The sequence below is a fragment of the Cherax quadricarinatus genome, chromosome 8 (genome assembly GCF_038502225.1).
Source record: "Cherax quadricarinatus isolate ZL_2023a chromosome 8, ASM3850222v1, whole genome shotgun sequence".
NCBI lineage: Eukaryota > Metazoa > Arthropoda > Malacostraca > Decapoda > Parastacidae > Cherax > Cherax quadricarinatus.
The window spans coordinates 48,220,204-48,245,823 of NC_091299.1; positions in this window are offsets into that span (position 1 = coordinate 48,220,204).

Consider the following 25,620-nt stretch of genomic DNA (forward strand, 5'->3'; position numbering starts at 1 on the left):
TGACAGTGGAAGCAGTGGGTATGTATTGGCAAGTCTGAGGGTTTTAGGTAAACGAACACAGATGAAACGTCACATTAGTTGCATCTATGTCCATTTACTTAACATTTTTTTTCAGGAATTCTACGATTATTACCAAGACTGAGGGTTGCAGTAGTGGTAATGGTGGGCATGCCTGGGCATGTCTAGTGGTTTTTAGCACTCGTAGTGATGGGTATATATGGCAAAATCTGATTGTTTTATCATTGGTACTGTTGGATAATGTGGATAAATTATTTGTATGTCAGAGTATCACTAAAATTTCTTTTTCCCCAGGGCTTCCTTACTTTGTAAGACACTCTTAGAGGCAGTTGAAGATTGAGATACTAAGATACTGACCATATGGTAGTGTTTGTAATAGGCCTGAATCTGGATTTTGAAAGGATGATCCAATAAACTGTGGCCTAGATAGTTTTGTTGTGCATCTGGTGTTATGCGAAATAACATTTTTTCAACGATAAGGATTTGTGTATATATATATTTATAGCACATAATATTTATTTATAAACAACCCAGTTTGCTTTAACCTTTTTTCAGGTTAATAATAATGTATTTTAAAATGACCCTAGACCTTTATTAAGAAAAGATATTAATGCAGAAACCTGGTAAATGTGATGAATTCAGAGTGATGGTTACCGCTCATCACATTTTAAGAAGCCATTGTGGGGTAAAGCAGTTTAATATGAAAAATTGTGAGTCTGTGTAATGGACTAAAAGAACGTAACAGCTTGTGCCGTCCTTTCTCTCTCCCTCTTTCATTCACTGCTGTGGCAGGTTTTATATGGGTAATGCGTAATGCGTTATTATTGCTCCGTGAGTAGTGATAGATCTTACAGACGCTCGTAATGAAACATATAATTGCCATTCTGGCAATTTTTGGAAATACGTATTATAAAAAGATTCTGCTCTGCAAGAATATTTTAAATTGAACAGATAATTTTGTGATTTATCTGCAATTTGCCTAAATTTTCAGAATATCTGGAATACCAGGAACAGCTCATTGAGTGTTCCAAACCACGACTCAGAGCTACGTGCCAGAACATCAGCACGGCACCGCTATATTATACACACATTAATTGTGTACAAATTAGCTTTGAGTCATTAATTATATATATTTCATTTTCCATTCTTTGATTCAGGTAGGATTATTTTCATGTTTAAGTGTTTTATATTCTATTCAAGCTGTACATATTATTAATGAAATTGTTTATCTAATTGTGGTATCACTGATTTTCATTTCCATAAGGAGGAATCAGCCTTATCAAACACTCTTTGAGGGTCTGATAGGGATGTTGAACCTTCATACACAACATTAAAGGTGATTATTACGTTATAATAAATTGCAACTGATCCTAGAACTAATCCTTTTAAGACCCCACTGCTTACAGTTTCCTATCCTGTAACATCTGCTGCTTATTATCAGCTTATGTCTTCTCTTCGGTAAACATTCATTGAACCAATGTAAAACTTTACCTCATATCCCTCCTTGCTCCTCCAATTTGAAAATCAATTTCTCGTAGGAGCGCACTGTCAAATACTTTTCTAAAGTCCAAGAAAACACAGTTAGCCCATCACTGGTTTCTCTCGATTAACTGCCGTTCTTTTATCATAGAACTCTAGTGGTTTAGTGAGACAAGACATACTTTCCATAAGTTAATTTTGTTTTCTGTAAAAAAAAAAAAACAAAAAAAAATCACACCTCTCTAGATACTCAAGCAATCCTTTTCTGATTGAATTTTTCAATATTCTGGAGAGTATACGTGTCAGTGATACCGTCTTAAAATTCACTGCCTCTTGTCCCTCCTCCCTGCTTGTATATTCGGATCACGGTTCCAGTTTTCCAGCTGGTCGGTACACTTCTGATTCGAAGTGCATGTGGATAATGATTTTTATAGGCTCAGATAGGCTCTATAGGTAAATGCAGGCTCTTTATTCAACAATGATATTCCTTCAGGGCTAATAACTCTCGAGTAGTGTCGTTACATCCTTCTTCCATTAATGAATTCTACCCAATATATGCTGATAAGCCATGTCCACCTTGGATTCTGGGACAATACATGATTCTTTAATGAATACCTCTAACAAATCTTGTCAAAAGTAGCCTTGCACCTTCATCAGTATGTGTATTTGTTTGAATGTGTGTGCTTAAGTTTGTGAGTGTGTTTGAATGTGGAAGTTTATTAACATATATGTGGATGTGTAATGTCACCATGGTTGTTTAATATATTTATAGATGGGGTTGTAAAAGAAGTAAATGCTAGGGTTTTCGGGAGAGGGGTGGGATTAAATTATGGGGAATCAAATTCAAAATGGGAATTGACACAGTTGCTTTTTGCTGATGATACTGTGCTTATGGGAGATTCTAATGAAAAATTGCAAAGGTTTGTGGACGAGTTTGGGAGTGTGTGTAAAGGTAGAAAGTTGAAAGTGAACATTGAAAAGAGTAAGGTAATGAGGGTATCAAATAATTTAGATAAAGAAAAATTGGATATCAAATTAGGGAGGAGGAGTATGGAAGAAGTGAATGTTTTCAGATACTTGGAAGTTGACGTGTCTTCGGATGGATTTATGAAGGATGAGGTTAATCATAGAATTGATGAGGGAGAAAAGGTAAGTGGTGCATTGAGGTATATGTGGAGACAAAAAACATTATCTATGGAGGCAAAGAAGGGAATGTATGAAAGTATAGTAGTACCAACACTCTAATATGGGTGTGAAGCTTGGGATGTGAATGCAGCAGCGAGGAGGCGGTTGGAGGCAGTGGAGATGTCCTGTCTAAGAGCAATGTGTGGTGTAAATATTATGCAGAAAATTCGGAGTGTGGAAATTAGGAGAAGGTGTGGAGTTAATAAAAGTATTAGTCAGAGGGCTGAAGAGGGGTTGTTGAGGTGGTTTGGTCATTTAGAGAGAATGGATCAAAGTAGAATGACATGGAGAGCATTTAAATCTGTAGGGGAAGGAAGGTGGGGTAGGGGTCGTCCTCGAAAAGGTTGGAAGAAAGAGGTAAGGGAGGTTTTTGTGGGCGAGGGGCTTGGACTTCCAGCAGGCGTGCATGAGCGTGTTAGATAGGAGTGAATGGAGATGAATGGTATTTGGGACCTGACGATCTGTTGGAGTGTGAGTAGGGTAATATTTAGTGAAGCGATTCAGGGAAACAGGTTATTTTTAAATAGCCGGACTTGAGTCCTGGAAATGGGAAGTACAATGCCTGCACTCTAAAGGAGGGGTTTGGGATATTGACGGTTTGGAGGGATATGTTGTGCATCTTTATACGTACAGTGGACCCTCGAATTTATTCCTGCCTTTTCTGTATGCAAAACAATTTTTATTATCTAAAAAATGTAGTTTTTTTTTAATATTTTTGGGTGTCTGGAATTGTTTAATTGGATTTACATTATTTCCTATGAGAAATATTAACAAAAAATACATTTTATAGACAATAAAAATAGTTTTGCATACAGAAAAGGCAGGACTAAATTCGAGGGTCCACTGTATATGCTTCTAAACTGTTGTGTTCTGAGCACCTCTGCAAAAACAGTAATAATGTGTGAGTGAAGTGAAAGTGTTGAATGATGATGAAAGTATTTTCTTTTTGTGGATTTTCTTTCTTTTTTTGGTCACCCTGCCTCGGTGGGAGATGGCCTACATGTAAAAAAAAATTGTGGAGCGTTTGAGTTTGTGTACTCACCTAATTGTACTTACCTAATTGTAGTTACAGGGGTCGATTCATAGCTCCTGTTCCCGCCTCTTCACTGAGCACTACTAGGTCCTCTTTCTACCTGCTTCATGAGGTTTACCATACCTAATCTCAAAACTATGCATGGATTCTGTCTCTACTACATCACTTTCCAGATTATTCCACTTTCTAACAACTCTGGCTGAAGAAATACTTCCTTACATCCCTCTTCAACTTCCAATTGTGACCCCTTGTTGCTTTGTACCATCTCTTGAAGATCCTCTCTTTGTCCACCTTGTCAATTCCTAGCAGTATTTTATATGTCGTTATCAAGTGTCTCCTATCCCTCCTGTCCTCCAGTGTCGTCAGGTCGATTTCTTTTAACCGTTCTTCGTAGGACATTCACCTTAGCTCCGGAACTAGTCTTGTTGTAAACCTTCGCACTTTCTCTAATTTCTTGACGTGCTTTGCCAAGTGTAGCTTCCAAACTGGTAGTGATACTCCAATATGGGCCGACATACACGGTGTACAGAGTCTTGAACGATTCCTTACTGAGGTATCGGAATGCTATTTTTAGGTTTGCAAGGCGCCCAATTGCTGCAGGAGTTACCTGGTTGACGTGCACCACAGGTGATGTGTTCAGTATCATACTCATCTCAAGATCCTTTGCCTTCCTTGCAGCGGCTTTCCTGTTAAGCGTGCTTGATTCTCTTGCTTTTGCACTAATCTCTTGTGTGGTACTTATCAAAAGCCTTCTTGTAGTCCAAGAAACTGCAGTTTACCCACCCTCCTTTCTCTCTCTCTCTCTTGTCTAACTTCTGTTACTTTGCTGTAAAACTCTATTAGGTTTGTGACACAGGATTTCCCTTGCCTGAAACCATGTTGTCTGTCGTGTGTAAGCTTATTCCTTTCTAGGTGCTCCACCACTCTCCTCCTGATAGTGTTCTCCATGACTTTGCATACTATACCTGTCAATGATACTAGTCTGTAGTTCAGTGCTTCATGTCTTTCACCTTTCTTAAAAATCGGGACCTCATTTGCCGTCTTCCAAACCTCAGGTAGTTGACCAGTTTCAATGTATGTGTTGAAGATTGCTGTTAGTGGCACACACACACTGTCTCTGCTCCCTCTCTAAGCACCCTAGGAGAGATGTCAGGTTCCACCGCCTTTGAGGTATCTAATTTCCTTAGCAGCGTCTTCACCTCCTCTTCGGTTATATGTATTTAGTCCAGTACTTGTTGGTGTATCCCTTGCTAGAGTATGTCACCATTCTGGCTTTCCAGAGTCTGTCCTGTCTCCACTGTAAATACTTCTTTAAATCTGATGTTGAGCTCTTCACATACTTCTCGGTCGTTTCTTGTGAACTTCCCTCTTTCCTTCCTCAGCCTAATTACCTGGTCCTTGACTGTTGTTTTCCTCCTGATGGAGCTATACGACAACTACGGCTCAGACTTGGCTGTCGATGAAATGTCGTTTTCGAATTGCCGCTGGGCCTCCCTCTATATCTGCGCATATTCGTTTCTGGCTCATCAACTGATGTCTTTATTTTCCTGGGTTCTTTGTCTTCTGCACTTTTTCCACTCTCTAGTGCACTTAGTTTTTACCTCTCTACACCTTTGGGTGAACCAAGGACTCGTTCTAGTCTTCTCATTATTTCTGTTGCCCTTGGGAATGAACCATTCCTCTGCCTCCTTGCATTTTGTTGTCATGTAGTTCATCATTCCATTTATTGATTTTCCTGCCAATTCACTTTCTCATCGAACTTTTTGCAGGAAATTCCTCGTTCCTGTGTAGTCTTCCCTTTTTGAAATTTGGCTTCTCCCATACTACTCCTGCTTCCCTCTCAAAAGCTCAGAACCACGTGATCACTTGCTCTGAGGAGACTTTTGTTTCTGATGTTCTCGATGTCTGAACTACTCAAGGTCCAGTCTTGCTGGTTCATCCTCTCCTTTCTCTCTGGTAGTGTCCCTAACATGTTGGTGCATGAGGTTTTCCAGTACCACCTCCATCATCTTGACTCTATGTTTTGGGCCCCCCATGTGGCTCCAGAGTCCTGACCGATTCCTAACTGAAATTTCGGAATGCTATTCTTACCTTTGCTTGTCGCCTGTATGCTACAGCAGTTATTTGGTTGGTGTGCTCCTCAGGAGATGTGTTTGGTGTTATACTTACCTCATGCAGTGAGGTTTGTAGTCTTCGCCCCCTAGACTGTATTCTGTCTGTGGTCTTCTTTGTTCTTCCTAGATTTTCATGACTTTGCACTTGGCAGGGTTGAACTAAGGAGCCGTTTGCTGGACCAGGCCTATAGCTTGTTCAGATCCCTTCTTAATCCTGCCTGGCCCTCCTCCGATTGAATTCTCCTCATAAACTTAACATCGTTGGCAGAGACACATCTGAGTCTACTTCTTCCGTCATGTCATTCACACATACCAGGAACAGCACCGGCCCTAGGACTGACCCCTGTGGAACCCCACTAGTCATAGGCTCCCACTCCAACACCTCGTCGTGTACCATGACTCACTGCTGCCTTCCTGTCAGGTATTCTGTGACCCATTGCAATGCCTGGCCCTCCAGGTTTAGCACTGATCTCTTGTGTGGAACTGTCAAAAACCTTCTTACAGACCAAGAAAATGCAATCTACATCCCCATCCACGCTCTTGTCTTAAGCTGTCATACAACTTCAGTAGGCTTGTGAGACAGGATTTCCCATCCCTGAATCCGTGCTGGTTGTCGATGATAAGCTCATTTCTTTCTAGGTGCTCCACCACTCTTCTCCTGATAATTTTCTCCATGACACTGCATGCCATGCATGTCATACTGTTCTGTAGTTTAGTGATGCGTGTCTGTCCCTCTTTTTTTTAAACTGGGAGTAAATTTGCTGTGTTCCATACTTCAGGAAGCTGCCCAGTTGCGATAGAAGTGTTGAAGAGTGTTGTTAGTGGTACTCAGAGTGCCTCTGCTCCCTCTCTCAGGTCCCACCATGAGATGTTATCTGGCCCAATCAACTTTGAGGTATCTAGTTCGCTTAGCAACCTCATCACCACTTCCCCGGTTGTATGTATTGTGTCTAGCACTAGGTGGTGTTCCTCACCTCTCTGTGTTTCAGGAGTCCTTTCTGTCTCCACTGTGAATACTTCTTTAAATCTCATGTTGAGCTCCTCTCGGCCATTTCATGTGATCTCGCCTCCTTCTCTCCTCATTCTGATTACCTGGTCCTTGACTTTTGTTTTCCTCCTGATGTGACTGCAGAACAACTTTAAGTCGCACTTGGCTTTCGCTGCTATGTAATTTTTGCATTGTCACTGGGCCTCAGTCCTTAGCTGTGAGATAAGATAAGATAAGATTTCGTTCGGATTTTTAACCCCGGAGGGTTAGCCACCCAGGATAACCCAAGAAAGTCAGTGCGTCATCGAGGACTGTCTAACTTATTTCCATTGGGGTCCTTAATCTTGTCCCCCAGGATGCGACCCACACCAGTCGACTAACACCCAGGTACCTATTTGCTGCTAGGTGAACAGGACAACAGGTGTAAGGAAACGTGTCGAAATGTTTCCACCCGCCGGGAATCGAACCCGGGCCCTCCGTGTGTGAAGCGGGAGCTTTAGCCACCAGGCCACCGGGCCACTCGTTTCTGGCTCTTTGACTACTCTCCTTATTCTCCTGGTTTCTTTGCCTCCTATACTTTTTCCATTCTCCAGTACATTTAATTTTGGCCTCTCTTCACCTCTGGGTGAACCATTGGCTCGTTCCGGCTTTCTCATTATTTATGTTGCCCTTGGGTACAAACCTCTTCTCTGTTGCCCTGCATATTGTGTCCACGCATTCCATCATCTCACTGACCGATTTCGTTGAGAGCTCTATGTCTCTCTGAACCTCGTGCAAGTAGTCCCGTCTCTTGCAGTTTGGCTTCCTCCGCTCTGCACTTCCTGCTTCCTTCTCCACTAGCAACTCTATGCATTCAAAGCTCAGAACCAAATGATCAGCATGAGTAGCATTTTATATGTGATGTCTTCAATATATGCACTACTTATGGTGAATACTAGGTTCAGTCTTGCTGGTTTGTCTTCTCTCTCTCTCTCCAGTAGTGTCCCTAACGTGCTGAAGCATCATGCATGCCAGTACCACCTCCAATATCTTTGCCCTGCACGTTTCTGTGCAGTCATGTTGCTCCAGGTTTTCCCAGTCCTTATTTTTTGACACAATCTGATTGTGGCAATTCACCTTCCTGAGCCCTACTGCATGTCAGCCTACTCTGATGTTTTAGAACATAAGAACATAAGAAAGAAGGAACACTGCAACAGGCCTACTGACCCATGTGAAGCAGGTCCACGTGTCATCCCCGGATTAGCCAAATGACCTTCCCCCCGGATAAGCCAAATGACCCACCCAATCTGGTCAATTCCACTCAAGGATGGAGCACGGCACCAGAACCAACAGCACAAGCTAGTCAGGTCCAACTCACACCAATCCACACCCACTCATGTATTTATCTAACCTATTTTTAAAACTACACAACATTTTAGCCTGAATAACTGTACTCGGGAGTTTATTCCACTCATCCACGACTCTATTACCAAACCATTGCTTTCCTATATCCTTCCTGAATCTGAATTTTTCAAACTTGAGGCCTTTGCTGCGAGTCCTGTCTTGGCTGGAAATTTTCAGTACGCTATTTACATCCCCTTTATTTATTCCTGTTTTCCACTTATACACCTCGATCATATCCCCCCTAATTCTACGCCTTTCGAGAGAGTGCGGATTCAGGGCCCTCAGTCTATCCTCATATGGAAGATTTCTGATACATGGGATCATCTTTGTCAACTTCCTCTGTACGTTTTCCAGAGCATATATATCCATTCTGTAATACGGTGACCTGAATTGAGAAGCATAGTCTAAATGAGGCCTAACCAAGGATATGTAGAGTAGAAGAACAACCTGAGGGCTTCTATTATATATACTTCTAGATATGAAGCCAAGAATTCTGTTAGCTTTATTGCGAACACTAATGCACTGTTGTCTTGGTTTTAGATTACTGCTAACCAGAACTCCTAAATCCTTTTCGCAGTCAGTAGTATTAAGATCTACATTATTTAGTTTATATGTGGCATGGTTATTTAACTGTCCAACATTTAGAACTTTGCATTTGTCAATATTAAACTGCATCTGCCACTTCTCCGACCATTGCGTCAGTCTATTCAAATCATCCTGGAGTGCTCTAGTGTCCTCATTAGAATGAATTGGACGGCCTATTTTGGTGTCATCAGCAAATTTGCTTATGTCGCTATTTATTCTTTCATCTATGTCGTTTATGTAAATTGTGAACAACAACAGGCCCAACACTGACCCCTGAGGAACACTGCTTGTAACGTGCCCCCATTCTAATTTCTCCCCATTTATGCAAATTCTCTGCTGCCTATTTATCAGCCATTCCTCTGCCCAGGAAAAAATTTCTCCTCCTATTCCGTGTGCCTTAAGTTTCCTCAATAGCCTCTGATGAGGAACTATATCGAAAGCCTTACTGAAGTCCATATACTCAATATCATATTCAATACAATGATCTACCTCCTCAAACGCCTTAGTGAGAAAAGTTAGTAAATTCGTAAGACAGGAACGCCCCTTTGTAAAACCGTGTTGAGATTCCTTAATCAATCTGTGCCTATCAAGATGGTTACGAATTGCTTCGGCAATTATTGATTCCATAATTTTTCCCACTATGGAGGTAAGGCTTTTTGGTCTATAGTTCGAAGCCAAGGACCTGTCACCTGCCTTGTTGATAGGTATTACATTTGCCATTTTCCACTTATCAGGCATTATGCCAGTTTGTAGTGATATGTTAAAAAGATTAGCTAAAGGAATGCTAAGTTCATCTTTACATTCCTTTAACACCCTTGCAAACAGTTCATCAGGGCCTGGGGATTTGTTACGTTTTAGTTTCTCTATTTGTCTGAGGACCATGTCACTAGTTATCGCAATCGTGCATAGTTTATTATCCTGTTCTACATAATCTATTATTTCAGAAATATCGCTAGTATTTTCCTGGGTCAAAACTGAGAGGAAGTAGGTATTGAGAATTTCACACATATCCTTATCACTGTCAGTGATCTGACCAGAGTTACTTTTAAGTGGGCCAATCTTGTCCCTAATCTTACTTCTGTATACCTGAAAGAACCCTTTTGGGTTATTCTTTGAATGCCTTGTGACGTTAGCCTCATAATCCCTTTTTGCTTTTCTTATTCCTTTTTTTATTTCTCTCTTTAATTGAATATATTGATTTCTTAACTGGCCATCCCCTCTTTTGATACGCCTATATATGCCTCTCTTTTGACCAATGAGATGTTTTAATCTATTGTTAATCCATTTGGGTTCATTTTTGTTAGATCTAATTTCCCTACTCGGAACAAAAGTTGTCTGGGCAGCTAGAACTATGCTCTGAAAAACGTTTTATTGGCAACCAAGATCACCTACCTGACCCTTAGTCAGGACATCCCAATTTAGCCCACACAGGTAATTTTTCAGTCCCATGAAGTCGGCCAAGCGAAAATCTGGAACAGAGATTTGATTGCAGTTATCTGGGTAATTCCATGTTATATTGAAACTAAGTGATTTGTGATGGCTTCCCCCAAGCTCATCATTAACCTCAAGATTATTAAATTAGTGAATCTTTGTTGGCAAGAACCAAGTCAAGCAGATTGTTTCCTCTAGTTGGTTTTGTCACAACCTGTTCTAAAAAGAAATCCTGAACCGTATCAAGAAAGTCACTAGACTCAAGATTTCCTGTCAAATTGTTCCAATCAATTTGTCTAAAGTTAAAATCTCCCATTATCACAACATTTCCATATCTAGATTCCTTTTGAATTTCGTCCCATAACAGCTTACTGCACTCCCTATCAAGGTTTGGGGGCCTATAAATCACACCCAAAATTAATTTGTCACGTCTCTCGGGAAACTGTAGCCAAACAGATTCTATGTTCGATGTTTCTAATCTTATATCATGTTTAAGACAGCAATTTAAATTGTCTCTGACACACATCGCCACTTCACCACCCTTCCTGTTGACCCTATCAGTGTGGAATAGTTTATAACCCTGTATGTTGCATTCAGAAGGCATTTCTCTATCTTTCAGGTTGAACCAGGTCTCTGTTATACCAATAATATCTATATTACCTACACTTGCAAGTAATCTTAGGTCATCTATCTTATTTCTTAGACTCCTACTATTTGCATAGCAAACCTTATGGGAGGTAGTCACTCGTTGCCCTCTACAATCTTTCTTTGTTGATCAGTTGATTTGCCATTACTAGCAACTTTATTTTGAATATTGTCTTTTAAACATATCCCTGAAGTATCCCAGTAATAACTACTGTTTTTAACCCTAATGCTGCAGCCTGATTGTTTCCCACAAACACCCATACCTCTATAATCTATCAGTTTAAATTCCTAGACAAGTCATCAATTACCCTCTCAATCGAATTGGGTAATGCAACCACTCCATCTCCAGTGAGATGAATCCCATCCCTTGCATACATATCACGTTTGCCAAAGAATAAGTACCAGTTATCAATGAATGGGATTGCAAGTTCCTTGCAGTACCTGTCTAGCCAGCAATTTATACCAATTGCCCTAGACATCCATTCATTGCCCCCTCCCTTTCTAGGTAAGATGCTACATATGACTGGGATCCGTCCCTTAGACCTAACTACTTCTATGGCTGACCTGTACTTATCCAACAGCTCCTCTCTCCTGCCCTTCCCAATGTCATTACCCCCAGCACTAAGACAGATAATGGGCTTGTTCCCATTACCTGCCATAATATTATCCAACCTGCTGACTATGTCACCAACACCAGCTCCAGTGAGGCACACTCTCTGTCTGACCTTTCTGTCTCTTACAAAATGCACGGTCCATATATCTTACCTGAGAATCGCCTACTATTAAAATATTCTTAACTTGATTAGCAGAGGAATCAGTGGTACCTTCAACCTCACTAACCACTGAAGTACACTCGTCTTGGAGAACAGAGAATCGATTTCCTACCTTCACATCTTCTCTATTAACTCTCCTCATCTTCCTTCTTCCTGAACTGTGAACCACTTGCCACTTAAAGCGGCTGCCACTATCACTGCTGGTGGCCATTTCCTCCTTACCAGCTAAATCCTTCTCATACTCGCTCCCAAACTCATCTGGTCGAAGCTTCAGCCTCCTATTTTCCTCCTGAAGAAGTAGAATCTCCTTCTTCAACATTTGAACCTGAGATTCTAAAACACTACAACAAGCCATGGTGCTTGGTAACAGCCCACGCTAACTGCCAAGAGCTTAGGCAGGTATGACCGCAGGTGACCACTGACCTCAGCGTACTGACCACTGACCACTACTTTCATTTTCTTTCTTCTTTTTGATTGCCTTTTCCTACTCAATGCATGCTACCTCACAATTCACATACTAATCAGCCTGTCTTAACTCGTGACTTCCTCCTTGTAAGTGTCACTTATCCTTGGAAATTGTGTATTTAGCAATTAGGGCAGCAGGTCCTTCTAGGCCTGCCTGCCCCTCACTTTTCCAGAAAATCTTGGCACTTTCAAATTTACTGTGAAATTTCGGTCCTGCTCTCTCCTTAGACACTTTTAAGACTTTGCTTATCACTTGCTTATCATTTGCGTGGACACCTTTACTAACCCTGTTTCTTGCCAGTGGCTGACACACGCCCTGAAAACACTAAAATTCTAGGAACCTTTTTGTTGCCCACTACATTCTGAGCGCGCGCTTGTGCGTGCGTGTGTGTGTGTGTGTGTGTGTGTGTGTGTGTGTGTGTGTGTGTGGGTGTGTGTGGGTGGGTGGGTGCATGAGTGTGTGTGTGAGCGGGTGCATGATTACGTGTGACTATATTTGTTTGTGTGTGTGGTGTGTTTTGTGTACTCACATAGTTGTGGTTGCATGGGTCGATTCACAGCTCCTGTGACTCGTGTGTGTATGTGTGTGTGTGTGTGTATGTGTGTGTGGGGTGGGGTGTGGGGGCGTGGATGAGTGTGTGTGAGCAGGTGTATGATTACGTGTGATTATGTTTGTTTGTGTGTGTGTGTGTACTCACCTAGTTGTGGGTGCAGGGGTCGATTCACAGCTCCTGTGACTCTTGTGTGTGTGTATGTGTGTGTGTGTGTGTGTGTGTGTGTGTGCGTGTGTGTGTGTGTGTGTGTGTACTCACCTAGTTGTACTCACCTAGTTGAGGTTGCAGGGGTCGAGTCCAAGCTCCTGGCCCCGCCTCTTCACTGTGTGTGTGTGTGTGTGTGTGTGAGTATATCTGTTTGTATGTCTGTCTGTATGTGAGCACTCATGACATGTTCAGGTATTTTTCCTCACATAAACAACGGAGCCGGGAAGTAAACAAAGGAATGTGAGAAGCACTTGACAGTCTTGCTACACGCACCTCATTCACGAGACAAGCATTCTGCATTTTTCCCTCCGAGCTGTCAAGTGTAACAGAGAACACTGTCGTTCGTTGTTCATCCTCACCAAATGTTTAGGAGCAGCCTTCTCTGCAGGTACAACATAAAGTATATGGCACCTGTATTTATTACATACCCTGGAAGAGTTCCAGCGTTGGGTCGTCATTGGCGCCTCCTTGTCTGGCCTCCGGATCTTGCTGTGGCAAGGTGGCCGGAATTCAGGTCAGACTGTAGTAAGATAAAGTAACATTAGAACATTATGGCACGCCAGCCATTCCCCTGACTTGCAGTAATCATAAAATATGAAATGACACAGACACAACACCAGTAAATTCGAAATTTTCTGTTTTCGTTCATCACGTTTTTAAATAAAAGATTTGCTTATAAGATGCGTATGATATAACCTGTGTATTAATATTTGTATAATTATCTAGTAGTAGCTACCGAGTTCTTTGTCTAACCCAGTGGTTAATTATTCGATCTTTTTTTCAGTTCTTGCTCTGTCCTCAAGTAATACATTTACTCTTCTATGATTTTCCTGCTGCCTTATTACCTCTTTATTATACTTGCTTAAAGCATGTAAATAATATATGATGGTTCTTAATGTAGACACAAGATTTTAGATCTTAGTAGACTGAGTCGGAACGCTACTGACAAGACTCTTTTGTCTGGGCTCCCAGGTACTCCCATGGTAGAATATGGGAATACAAGTACACAGGTACTTGTGTTGGTGAGTCCGTATGTGATAACGTGTGTGTGTCTTTGTGTGATTGTTTGTTAGTGTTTGAGTGTGTATTTGTGTGTGTATCTACATGCATGTGTTTGTTTCTGTGTGCATTCATATGCATTTGGGTGTTTGTGTGTCAGTGAACACATTTATATGAATTAACCCAAATATGGTTGTAGGGATCGATTCACAGCTCCTGGAACCGCCACATCGCTGGTCGTTAGTAGATTAAGTCTCTCATGGAATCAAAAGCCTTATCATACCTCTTCTTAAAGCTATGTATGGATTCCGTCACTACCACTTTACACTGCAGGTAGTTCCACCTCCTGACAACTTTAAGTGTTGTGAGTGCGTGTGGGTGTGTTTGTGTATGTGTGTGTGTGTGTGTGTGTGTGTGTATGTGTGTGTGTGTGTGTGTGTGTGTGTGTGTGTGTGTGTGTGTGTGTGTGTGTGTGTGTGTGTGTGTATTCACCTAGTTGTACTCACCTAGTTGAGGTTGCAGGGGTCGAGTCCGAGCTCCTGGCCCCGCCTCTTCAATGATCACTACTAGGTCACTCTCCCTGAACCGTGAGCTTTATCATACCTTTGCTTAAAGCTATGTATGGATCCTGCCTCCACTACATCGCTTCCCAAACTATTCCACTTGCTGACTACTCTGTGGGTGAAGAAATACTTCCTAACATCCCTGTGATTCATCTGTGTCTTCAACTTCCACCTGTGTCCCCTTGTTGCTGTGTCCAGTCTCTGAAACATCCTGTCTTTGTCCACCTTGTCAATTCCTCTCAGTATTTTGTATGTCGTTATCATGTCCCCCCTATCTCTCCTGTCCTCCAGTGTCGCCATGTTGATTTCCCTTAACCTCTCCTCGTAGGACATACCTCTTAGCTCTGGGACTAGTCTTGTTGCAAACCTTTGCACTTTCTCTAGTTTCTTTACGTGCATGGTTAGGTGTGGGTTCCAAACTGGTGCCGCATACTCCAATATGGGCCTAACGTACACTGTGTACAGGGTCCTGAACGATTCCTTATTAAGATGTCGGAATGCTGTTCTGAGGTTTGCAAGGCGCCCATATGCTGCAGCTGTTATTTGGTTGATGTGCGCTCAGGAGATGTGCCTGGTGTTATACTCACCCCAAGATCTTTTTCCTTGAGTGAGGTTTGTAGTCTTTGGCCCCCCTAGACTGTACTCCGTCTGCGGTCTTCTTTGCCCTTCCCCAATCTTCATGACTTTGCACTTGGTGGGATTGAACTCCAGGAGCCAATTGCTGGACCATGTCTGCAGCCTGTTGAGATCCCTTTATAGTTCTGCCTGGTCTTCGATCGAGTGAATTCTTCTCATCAATTTCACGTCATCTGCAAACAGGGACACCTCCGAGTCTATTCCTTCCGTCATGTCGTTCACAAATACGAGAAACAGCACTGGTCCTAAGACTGACCCCTGTGGGACCCCGCTGGTCACAGGTGCCCACTCTGACACCTCGCCACGTACCATGACTCGCTGCTGTCTTCCTGACAAGTATTCCCTGATCCATTGTAGTGCCTTCCCTGTTATCCCTGCTTGGTCCTCCAGTTTTTGCACCAATCTCTTGTGTGGAACTGTGTCAAACGCCTTCCTCCAGTCTAGGAAAACGCAATCAACCCACCCCTCTCTCTCTTGTCTTACTGTTGTCACCATGTCATAGAACTCCAGTAGGTTTGTGACACAGGATTTCCCGTCCCTGAAACCATGTTGGCTGCTGTTGATGAAATCTTTCCTTTCTAGGTGTTCCACCACTCTTCTCCTGATAACCTTCTCCATGATTTTGCATACTATACATGTCAGTGACACTGGTCTGTAGTTTAGTGCTTCATGTCTGTCTCCTTTTTTAAAGATTGGGACTACATTTGCTGTCTTCTATGCCTCAGGCAATCTCCCTGTTTCGTTAGATGTATTGAATATTTTTGTTAGGGGTACACATAGTGCCTCTGCTCCCTTTCTCAGGACCCATGGGGAGATGTTATCTGGCCCCATTGCCTTTGAGGTATCTATCTCACTCAGAAGCCTCTTCACTTCTTCCTCGGTTGTGTGCACTGTGTCCAGCACTTGGTGGCGTGCCCCACCTCTCCGTCTTTCTGGAGCCCCTTCTGTCTCCTCTGTGGACACCTGTTGAGTTCCTCACATACTTCACGGTCATTTCTTGTTGTCTCTCCTCCTTTCTTCTTTAGCCTGATTACCTGGTCCTTGACTGTTGTTTTCCTCCTGATGTGGCTGTATAACAGTTTCGGGTCAGATTTGGCTTTCGCTGCTATGTCGTTTTCATATTGTCTTTGGGCCTCCCTTCTTATCTGCGCATATTCGTTTCTGGCTCTACGGTTGCTCTCCTTATTCTCCTGGGTCCTTTGCCTTCTATATTTCTTCCATTCCCTAGCACACTTGGTTTTTGCCTCCCTGCACCTTTGGGTGAACCATGGGCTCGTCCTGGCTTTTTCATTATTCCTGTTACCCTTGGGTACAAACCTCTCCTCAGCCTTCTTGCATATTGTTGCTACATATTCCATCATCTCTTTAACTGGCTTCCCTTCCAGTTCTCTGTCCCACTGAACCCCGTTCAGGAAGTTCCTCATTCCCGTGTGTGTGTGTGTGTGTATGTGTGTGTGTGTGTGTGAGTGTGTGTGTGTGTGTGTGTGTGTGTGTGTGTGTGTGTGTGTGTGTGTGTGTGTGTGTGTGTGTGTGTGTGTGTGTGTGTGTGTGTGTGTGTGTGTGTGTGTGTGTGTGTGTGTGTGTGTGCGTGTTTGTGTGTGTGTGCGTGTTTGTGTGTGTATGTGTGTGTGTGTGTGTGTGTGTGTGTGTGTGTGTGTATGTGTCTGCACCTACTCACCTAATTGTACTCACCTAATTGTGGTTGCAGGGGTCGAGACTCAGCTCCTGGCCCCGCCTCTTCACTGATCGCTACTATATTCTCTCTCTCTCTGCTTCCAGAGCTTTGTCATACCTCGTCTTAAAGCTATGTATGTTTCCTGCCTCCACTACATCACTTGTTAGGCTATTCCACTTTCTGACGACTCTATGACTGAAGAAATACTACCTAATATCCCTCTGATTCGTCTGAGTCTTCAGCTTCCAATTGTGACTCCTTGTTTCTGTGTCCCCTCTCTGGAACAACCTGTCTCTGTCTACCTTATCTATTCCACGCAGTATTTTGTATGTCGTTATCATGTCTCCCCTGACCCGCCTGTCCTTCAATGTTGTCAGTCCGATTTCCCTCAACCTTTGTTCGAAGGACATACCCCTGAGCTCCGGAACTAGCACTTTCTCTAATTTCTTGACGTGTTTGACCAGGTGTGGGTTCCAAACCGGAACTGCATACTCCAGTATGGGCCTGATGTACACAGTGTACAGTGTCTTGAACGATTCCTTATTAAGGTATCGGAACGCTATTCTCAGGTTTGCCAGGCGCCCGTATGCTGCAGCAGTTATCTGGTTGATGTGTGCCTCCGGAGACATGCTCGGTGTCATGGTCACCCCAAGATCTTTCTCCTTGAGCGAGGTTTGCAGTCCTTGGCCACCTAGTCTATACTTCGTCTGCGGTCTTCTTTGCCCTTCTCCGATCTTCATGACTTTGCATTTGGAAGTGTTGAATTCAAGAAGCCAGTTGCTGGACCACGTGTCCAGCCTGTCCAGGTCTCTTTGAAGTCCTGCCTGGTCCTCATCTGATTTAATTCTCCTCATTAACTCAACATCATCTGCGAACAGGGACACTTCTGAGTCCATCCCTTCCATCATGTCATTCACATATACCAGAAATAGCACTAGTCCTAGGACCGATCCCTGTGGGACCCCGCTCGTCACAGGCGCCCACTGTGATACCTCATCCCTTACTATGACTCGCTGTTGCCTTCTTGTCAGATATTCTCTGATCCATTTCAGTGCCCTTCCTGTTATACTCGCCTGATCCTCTAGTTTCTGCACTAGTCGCTTGTGAGGAACTGTGTCGAAGGCCTTCTTGCAGTCCATGGAAATGCAATCAACCCACCCCTCTCTCTCGTGTCGCACTTCTGTAACTTTGTCATAGAACACCAAAAAATTTGTGACACAGGATTTGCCTTCCATGAATCCGTGCTGGTTATCGTTTATAATCTTGTTCCGTTCCAGGTACTCCATAACTCTCCTACTGATAATCTTCTCCATGACTTTGCATACTATACACGTCAGTGATACTGGTCTGTGGTTTAGCGCCTCTTTTCTGTCTCCTTTTCTAAAAATGGGAATTACATTTGCCGTCTTCCATACCTCAGGTAGTTGCCCAGTTTCAAGGGATGTGTTGAAGATTGTGGTAAGTGGCACACACAGTATATCTGCTCCCTCCCTGAGGACCCATGGGGAGATGTTGTCCGGTCCCATTGCCTTTGAGGTATCAAAGTCACTTAGCAGCTTCTTCACCTCCTCCTCAGTTGTGTGCATATCGTCTAGCACCTGTTGGTCTATTCCCTGTTGGTGTCCCCCTCTGTCCTGTCTTCCCAGAGTCCTTCCTGTCTCCTCTGTGAATACGTCCTTAAATCTCCTGTTGAGCTCCTCTCATACCTCTTGATCGTTTCTAGTGAGTTCCCCACCTTCTTTCCTCAGCCTGATCACCTTGTCTTTGACTGTCGTCTTTCTCCTATTGTGGCTAAACAGCAGTTTCGGGTAAGACTTGACTTTCGATGCTATGTCATTTTCATATTCGTTTCTGGCTCTTCGACTGATTTCCTTATTTTCCTGGGTCTTTTGCCTTGTATACCTCTTTCATTCTCTAATGCACTTAGTGTCTGCCTCCCTGCACCTTTGGGTAAACCAAGGACTCGCTTTGGTCTTCCCACTGTTTCTGTTGTCCTTGGGAACAAACATTTCCTCTGCCTCCTTGCATTTTGTTGTTACATACTCCATCATTTCATTTACTGTCTTTCCTACCATTTCTCTGTCACACTGCACCTCCCGCAGGAAGTTCCTCATATATCTGTGTAGTCCGCCCTTTTATAGTTTGGCTTTTCCCATTCTACTCCTGTTACCCTCTCCACCTGTAACTCTACTATGTAATCAGAACTCAAGACTACGTGGTCACTAGCTCCGAAGGGCCTCTCATATGTGATGTTATCAATGTCTGAGCTACTCAGGGTGAACACAAGGTCCAGTCTTGCTGGTTCATCCTCCCCTCGCTCTCTGGTAGTGTCCCTGATGTGTTGATGCATGAGGTTTTCCAGTACCACATCCATCATCTTGGCTCTCCATGTTTCGGGACCCCCATGAGGCTCCAGGTTTTCCCAATCTATCTCCCTGAGGCTGAAATCACTCATAACCAGTAACTTTGCTCTGCACCTTTGAGCTCTTCGTGCCATCTCAGCCAGCGTGTCCATCATCGCTCTGTTCTCATCATATTCCTCTCTTGGCCTCCTGTGGTGGGTTATACATCACAGCAATGACTACCTTATGTTCCCCAGATTGAATTGTGCATGCTATGTAGTCCCTTTCTCCAATCTCGTCCATGCCCTCCATTTCCTCGAAACTCCATCGGTTTTTTATGAGCAGTGCAACCACTCCTTCCCCTCTGCTCCTCCTATCTTTCCTGAGGATCTGATATACCGATGGGAATACTGCATCTGTTATTGTCTCAGTGAGTTTCGTTTCTGTGACTGCTGTGATGTCCGGGAAATTCTTGTTGATTCTTTCGTGCTATTCCTCGTATTTATTTACTATTCCATCTGTGTTTGTGTACCACACCTTCAGTTTCTTGTCTATCACGGTGGACCTGGGAGAATATTGGGGTTGGGGGTGGGAGCCCTGGGGGGTTATGGGGGTTTGTGGTGTGGGTGGGATTTGTGATGAGAGGAGTGAGGGCAGAGTGACGGTAGGGAGCTACTGTGGCAGTAGGGTTTGTGAGGTAGGGGGTGGGGGCAGAGGAAACAGTGTGTGGGTGTTGGTTGAGACTGTTCAGCTGCATTGGGGTTTTTACAGTGTGGGTGAGGTTTGTAGTGGGGGGTGGGGGCAGAGTGCCCAAAAGGGGCTGCTGTAGAGGTGGGGTTTTTGGACGGAGGGTGGGGGCAAAGGGAAAAGTGTGCGGGTTTTGGTTGAGGATGTTCAGCTGCTTCGGGGTTGTTATGGTTGCAGTCCTTCTGTAGGTAACTCTGTAGGGTGTATTTCTCCTTCCACATGAATCTGGGTTCTGCTTGTCCTCATCGATGCCTCCCATTCCTCCTATCGTTTTTGTACCCTCTCTCTCAGTCTCGTCCTTTCCTCCCATGTTCTGTCGCAATCGAGGTACACACTCCGGTACTCTGAATTGTCCCTCAGTCGTGCTTTCTCCTGCAGAACTCTGGTTCGACCTGATTCTGCCTTGAAGACTACTTTTACAGGCCATCTCCTTCTGTGTGCAAACCACCCAATTCTCCGATAATTTGCCACCTGGGTCATGTCTCCCTCTCCTACTGCTTTCAAGATACCTTCAATCGCTTTTTTCTCCCCTTGGATTCTTTCATCATAGGTGTCCCCTTCAACTTCTTGGAGCCTGTAGACAAATATTGACCTCTCCCTCTCCTCCTCCCACTGTGTCTCGCTTTGCGTCCTGTGAGGTGGACTATGCTCAGTGGACTGTCTTCTCTGCTCAGCTGTTCCCTGCCACTGGAGTTGACTGTTAAAGTCTCTGCATAAGTCTTGTCTTCTGCATTGACTGCAGGCTTCACGATTGGTCTTCCTGTACTCATCTTTTCCTGAATCCCTGCAGCCCCTTCGTCTGTGACTGGTATAGAAATCCCTGATGTCATTCCTGTGCTGTCATTTGTCTCTATTCTGTTTCAGGTTTTTTAGCTCCTCTTCTAAGCACTTTATCTTATCGTCTGCTGCTGAGACTTGTAGTCCCCACTTCCTGCTCTCTTCAGCTATCCTCTCCTCCATTACCCTGCCGAGCACAGCTAGCTTCCTTCCCCACTCTTCCTCCATTTTTGTGAGCTCTACCTCCCAATCTTTCCTCCCAGGTTCCTCCCTCCTGGGTTCGACCTCCAGACCCCTGGGTCTCCATCCTCTTGGGTTACCCATTTTTTTTTTCTTTTTATTTTACTATGGAAAGGAGCTTGTGTGTGAGAGAGAGGCATAGAGAGAGAGGGAGAGAGAATGCTGGGAAGAAGGCTAGGGATAATGATTGGGGAGGGACGGGAGTTAGGGGAGGCCAAGGGAGGGAAGGGAAGATGAATGGAAGGTGTGTGTGAGGAGAGGAGAGAGAGAACGAGAGGTGGAGAGAGAAGATAGAAAGGAAGAGATAGAGATAGAGCAGAGAGAGTGGAAAGATGGAAAGAGAGAAAGAGAGAAAGGTAGAGAGACAGAGAGAGAGGGCTTGGGACCGGATGTCCATTGGTGGGTAAGAGATAAGATAAGATAAGATTTCGTTCGGATTTTTAACCCCGGAGGGTTAGCCACCCAGGATAACCCAAGAAAGTCAGTGCGTCATCGAGGACTGTCTAACTTATTTCCATTGGGGTCCTTAATCTTGTCCCCCAGGATGCGACCCACACCAGTCGACTAACACCCAGGTACCTATTTGCTGCTAGGTGAACAGGACAACAGGTGTAAGGAAACGTGTCGAAATGTTTCCACCCGCCGGGAATCGAACCCGGGCCCTCCGTGTGTGAAGCGGGAGCTTTAGCCACCAGGCTACCGGGCCACCCGGGTAGGGGAGGTAGTTGGTATGTTGGTATGTGTGTGTGTGTGTGTGTGCGTTTGTGTGTGTGTGTGTGTGTGTGTGTGTGTGTGTGTGTGTGTGTGTGTGTGTGTGTGCGTGTATGTGTGTGTGTGTGTGTGTGTGTGTGTGTGTGTGAGTGTGTGTGTGTGTGTGTTTCTGTATGTGTGTGTGTGTGTGTGTGTGTGTGTGTGTGTGTGTGTGTGTGTGTGTGTGTGTATGTGTATTCACGTACATGTGCTCACTTTTAATATTGTTGCAAGGGTTGCATCACAGCTCCTAGCCACGCACCTTCACTAGTCGCTACATCGAAAGCCTTATCATGCCTCTTCCTAGAGCAATATACGCATCCTGTCTTTACTACATCATTCTTCAGGTCGTTCAACTTCCTGGCTACTTAAAACCTGAAGAAATACTTCCCGACATCCCCGTGAGTTATCAATGTTTTCAACTTCCAGTTTAGCCATTCTGTCTCTCACACAATCCGTTCCTTTCCACCCTTTTAATTACTCTCAACATTTTATTCGTTCATATCGAATACCTCATAGTCCTTTCCTCTAGTGTCATCAGGTTGAATTCTCTTAATCTTTCTTCATATGATGCCCATCAGCTCCCTGACTAGTTTCTACACATTTTCCAATTTCTTTACATGCTTGACCATGTGTGAATTCCATACTGGTGCTATATACTCCAATATGGGCCTGACGTACACGATATATTGTGTCGTGAGTGATTCCTTATCTAGATGTCTACAAGCAAGTCTTAGATTTGACAGACGTTCATTTGCCAAGACAGTTATTTGGATGAGGTGCACCTCAGGTAATATGCTGGTAAAATAGTCACCCCATAGTCTTTCTTCCTCAATTAGGTTGGCAGCCTTTGCTCTTCGAGCCTGTGCTCCGTCTGTAGGCTTCTTTGCATTTTACCAAACTTCATAGCTTTGCTTTGCTTAGGGTAAACTCCATAGACACTTGTCAGACCGCGTCTACAGCCTGTCCTATTCTAGATGTATTCTTTCCTGGTCCTCATCTGCTCTGCTTGTGTGTGTGTGTGTGTGTGTGTGTGTGTGTGTGTGTGTGTGTGTGTGTGTGTGTGTGTGTGTGTGTGTGTGTGTGTGTGTGTGTGTGTGTGTGTGTTTGTGTGTGTGTATACTCACCTAACTGTGGTAGCAGGGGTTGAGTCATAGCACCTGGCCCTTTCTCTTCACGGGTCGCCGCTCTTACCACTCTCTCCCTGCTCTATGAGATTTATCGTACCTCTTCTTAAAGCTATGTATGAAACATCCCTCCACAACCTCACTTTCAAGACTATTCCACTTCCTGACAACTCTATGGCTGAAGAAATATTTCCTAACATCCCTGTGATTCATCTGAATCTTCACCTTCCAACTGAGACCCACTGTTGTTGTGTCAGTTCTCTGAAACTACCTGTCTCTGTCCACCTTCTCGATTCCTCTCAGTATTTAATATGACGGTATCATGTTTCCCCTGTCCCTCCTGTCCTCCAGTGTCGTGAGGGAGACTTCTCTTAACGTCTCCTCGTAGGACATGCCCCTTAGCTCCGGGACAAGTCACGTTGCAAACCTTTGTACTTTCTTTAGTTTCCTGACTTGCTTGGCCAGTTGAGGGTTCCAAATCTGAGCAGCATATTCCAATATGGGCATGACATACACGATGTACAGGGTCCGGAATGACTCCTTGCTGAGATGTCGGGATGCTATTCTTAGGTTCGCTAGTCGCCCATATGCTGCAGCAGTTATTTGGAGATGTGCTCGGTATTATACACACTCCAAAATCATTTTCCTTAAGTGAGGTCTGTAGTCTTTTTTCCCCTAGTCTGCACTCTGTGTGCTGTCTTCTTTGCCCTTCACAGGTATTCATGATTTTGCACTTGGTGGGGCTGAACGCCAGTTGCTGGGCCAGGTCTATAGCCTGTGGAGATCTCTCTGTAGTCTTGCCATATCTTCCGCTGACTGAATTCTCCGTTATTACCTTCACATCGTCTGCAAATAAGGACTCTTCTGAGTCTATTCCTTCCGTCACGTCATTCACATAAACCAGGAACAGCGCTGGTCCCACGACTGACCCCAATGGAACCCCGCTCGTCACAGGCGCCCTCTCTGACACCTAATCACCTACCGTGACTCGCTGCTGCTCTACCGTCAGGTATTCTCTGATCAATTGCAATGCCTTCCTTGTTATACCTTCCTGGTCCTCCAGTTTTTGCACTAATCTCTTGTGTGGAACTGTGTCAAAAGCCTTCTTACAGACAAAGAAAACGCAATCTACCCAGCCCTTTCTCCCCCTTGTCTTACTAGTGTTACCTTATCTTACAACTATATTAGCGAACAGGGACACTTCTGAGTCTAACCTTTCCATCATGTCGTTCACATATACCAAAAATAGCACTGGTCCTAGGACCGACCCCTGTGGGACCCCGCTCATCAAAGATGCCCACTGTGATACCTCATCACGTACCATGACTCGTTGTTGCCTCCCTGTCAGGTATTCTCTGATCCATTGCAGTGCCCTTCCTGTTATATGCGCCTGATCCTCTAACTTCTGCACTAATCTCTTGTGAGGAACTGTGTCAAAGGCCTTCTTGCAGTCCAAGAAGATGCAATCAACCCACCCCTCTCTCTCGTGTCTTACTTCTGTTACTTTATCATAAAACTCCAGAGGGTTTGTGACACAGGATTTGCCTTCCATGAATCCGTGCTGGTTGGCGTTTATACTCTTGTTCCGTTCCAGGTGCTCCACCACTCTCCTGATAATCTTCCTTATAACTTTGCATACTATACACATCAGTGACACAGGTGTATAGTTTAGTGCCTCTTTTCTGTCTCCTTTCTTAAAAATGGGAACTATATTTGCAGTCTTCCATACCTCAGGTAGTTGCCCAGTTTCCAGGGATGTGTTGAAGATTGTGGTAAGTGGCACACATAGCATATCCGCTCCCTCTCCAAGGACCCACGGGGAGAGGTTCTCCGGCCCCATTGCCTTTGAGGTATCGATGTCCCTTAGCAGCTTCTTCATCTCCTCCTCATTTGTATGTATGTCACCCAACACTTGTTGGTATATTCCTTGCTTGTGTCCCCATCTTTTCTGTCTCCCCAGAGGCCTTCCTGTGTTCACTGTAAATACTTCCTTAAATCTCATACTGAGCTCCTCACATACTTCTTGTGTGTGTGTGTGTGTGTGTGTGTGTGTGTGTGTGTGTGTGTGTGTGTGTGTGTGTGTGTGTGTGTGTGTGTGTGTGTGTGTGTGTGTATGTGTGTGTGTGTGTGTGTGTGTGTGTGTGTGTGTGTGTGTGTGTGTATGTGTGGGTGTGTGTGTGTGTGTGTGTGTGTGTGTGTGTGTGTGTGTGTGTGTGTGTGTGTGTGTGTGTGTGTGTGTGTGTGTGTGTACTCAGTTGTGCTCACCTAGTGTGGTTGCATGGGTCGAGTGATAGCTCCTGGCCCATCCTCTTCACTGGGCGCTACTAGGTCACTCTTGCTGCTCTATGAGCTTTATCATACCTCTTCTTAAAGCTATGTATGGATTGTACCTACACTACATCACTTCACAGACTATTCCACTTTCTGACAACTCTGTGACGGAAAAAAATACATCATAACTTCCCTATGATTCATCTGAGTCTTCAACTTCCAACTTTTGCCCCTTGTTGCTCTGTCCCATCTCTGCAACATCCTGTTACTTTCCATCTTGTCGATTCCTCTCAGTATTTTATATGTCGTTATCATATGCCCCCTATCTCTCCTGTCTTCCAGTGTCTTCAGGTCGATTTCCCTTAACCTCTCCTTACATGCTTAACTAGATGGGGGTTCCAAACTGGTGTTGTATACTCCAATATAGACCTAACTTACACAGTGTACAGGGCTCTGAACGATTCCTTATTAAGATGTCAGAATGCTGTTCTTAGGTTTGCTAGGCGCCCATATGCTGCAGCAGGTTTTTGGTTGTTATGTGCCTCCGGAGATGTGCCCAGTGTTATATTCATCCCAAGATCCTTTTCCTTGAGTAAGGTTTGTAGTCTCTGGCTCCCCTAGACTGTACTCCGT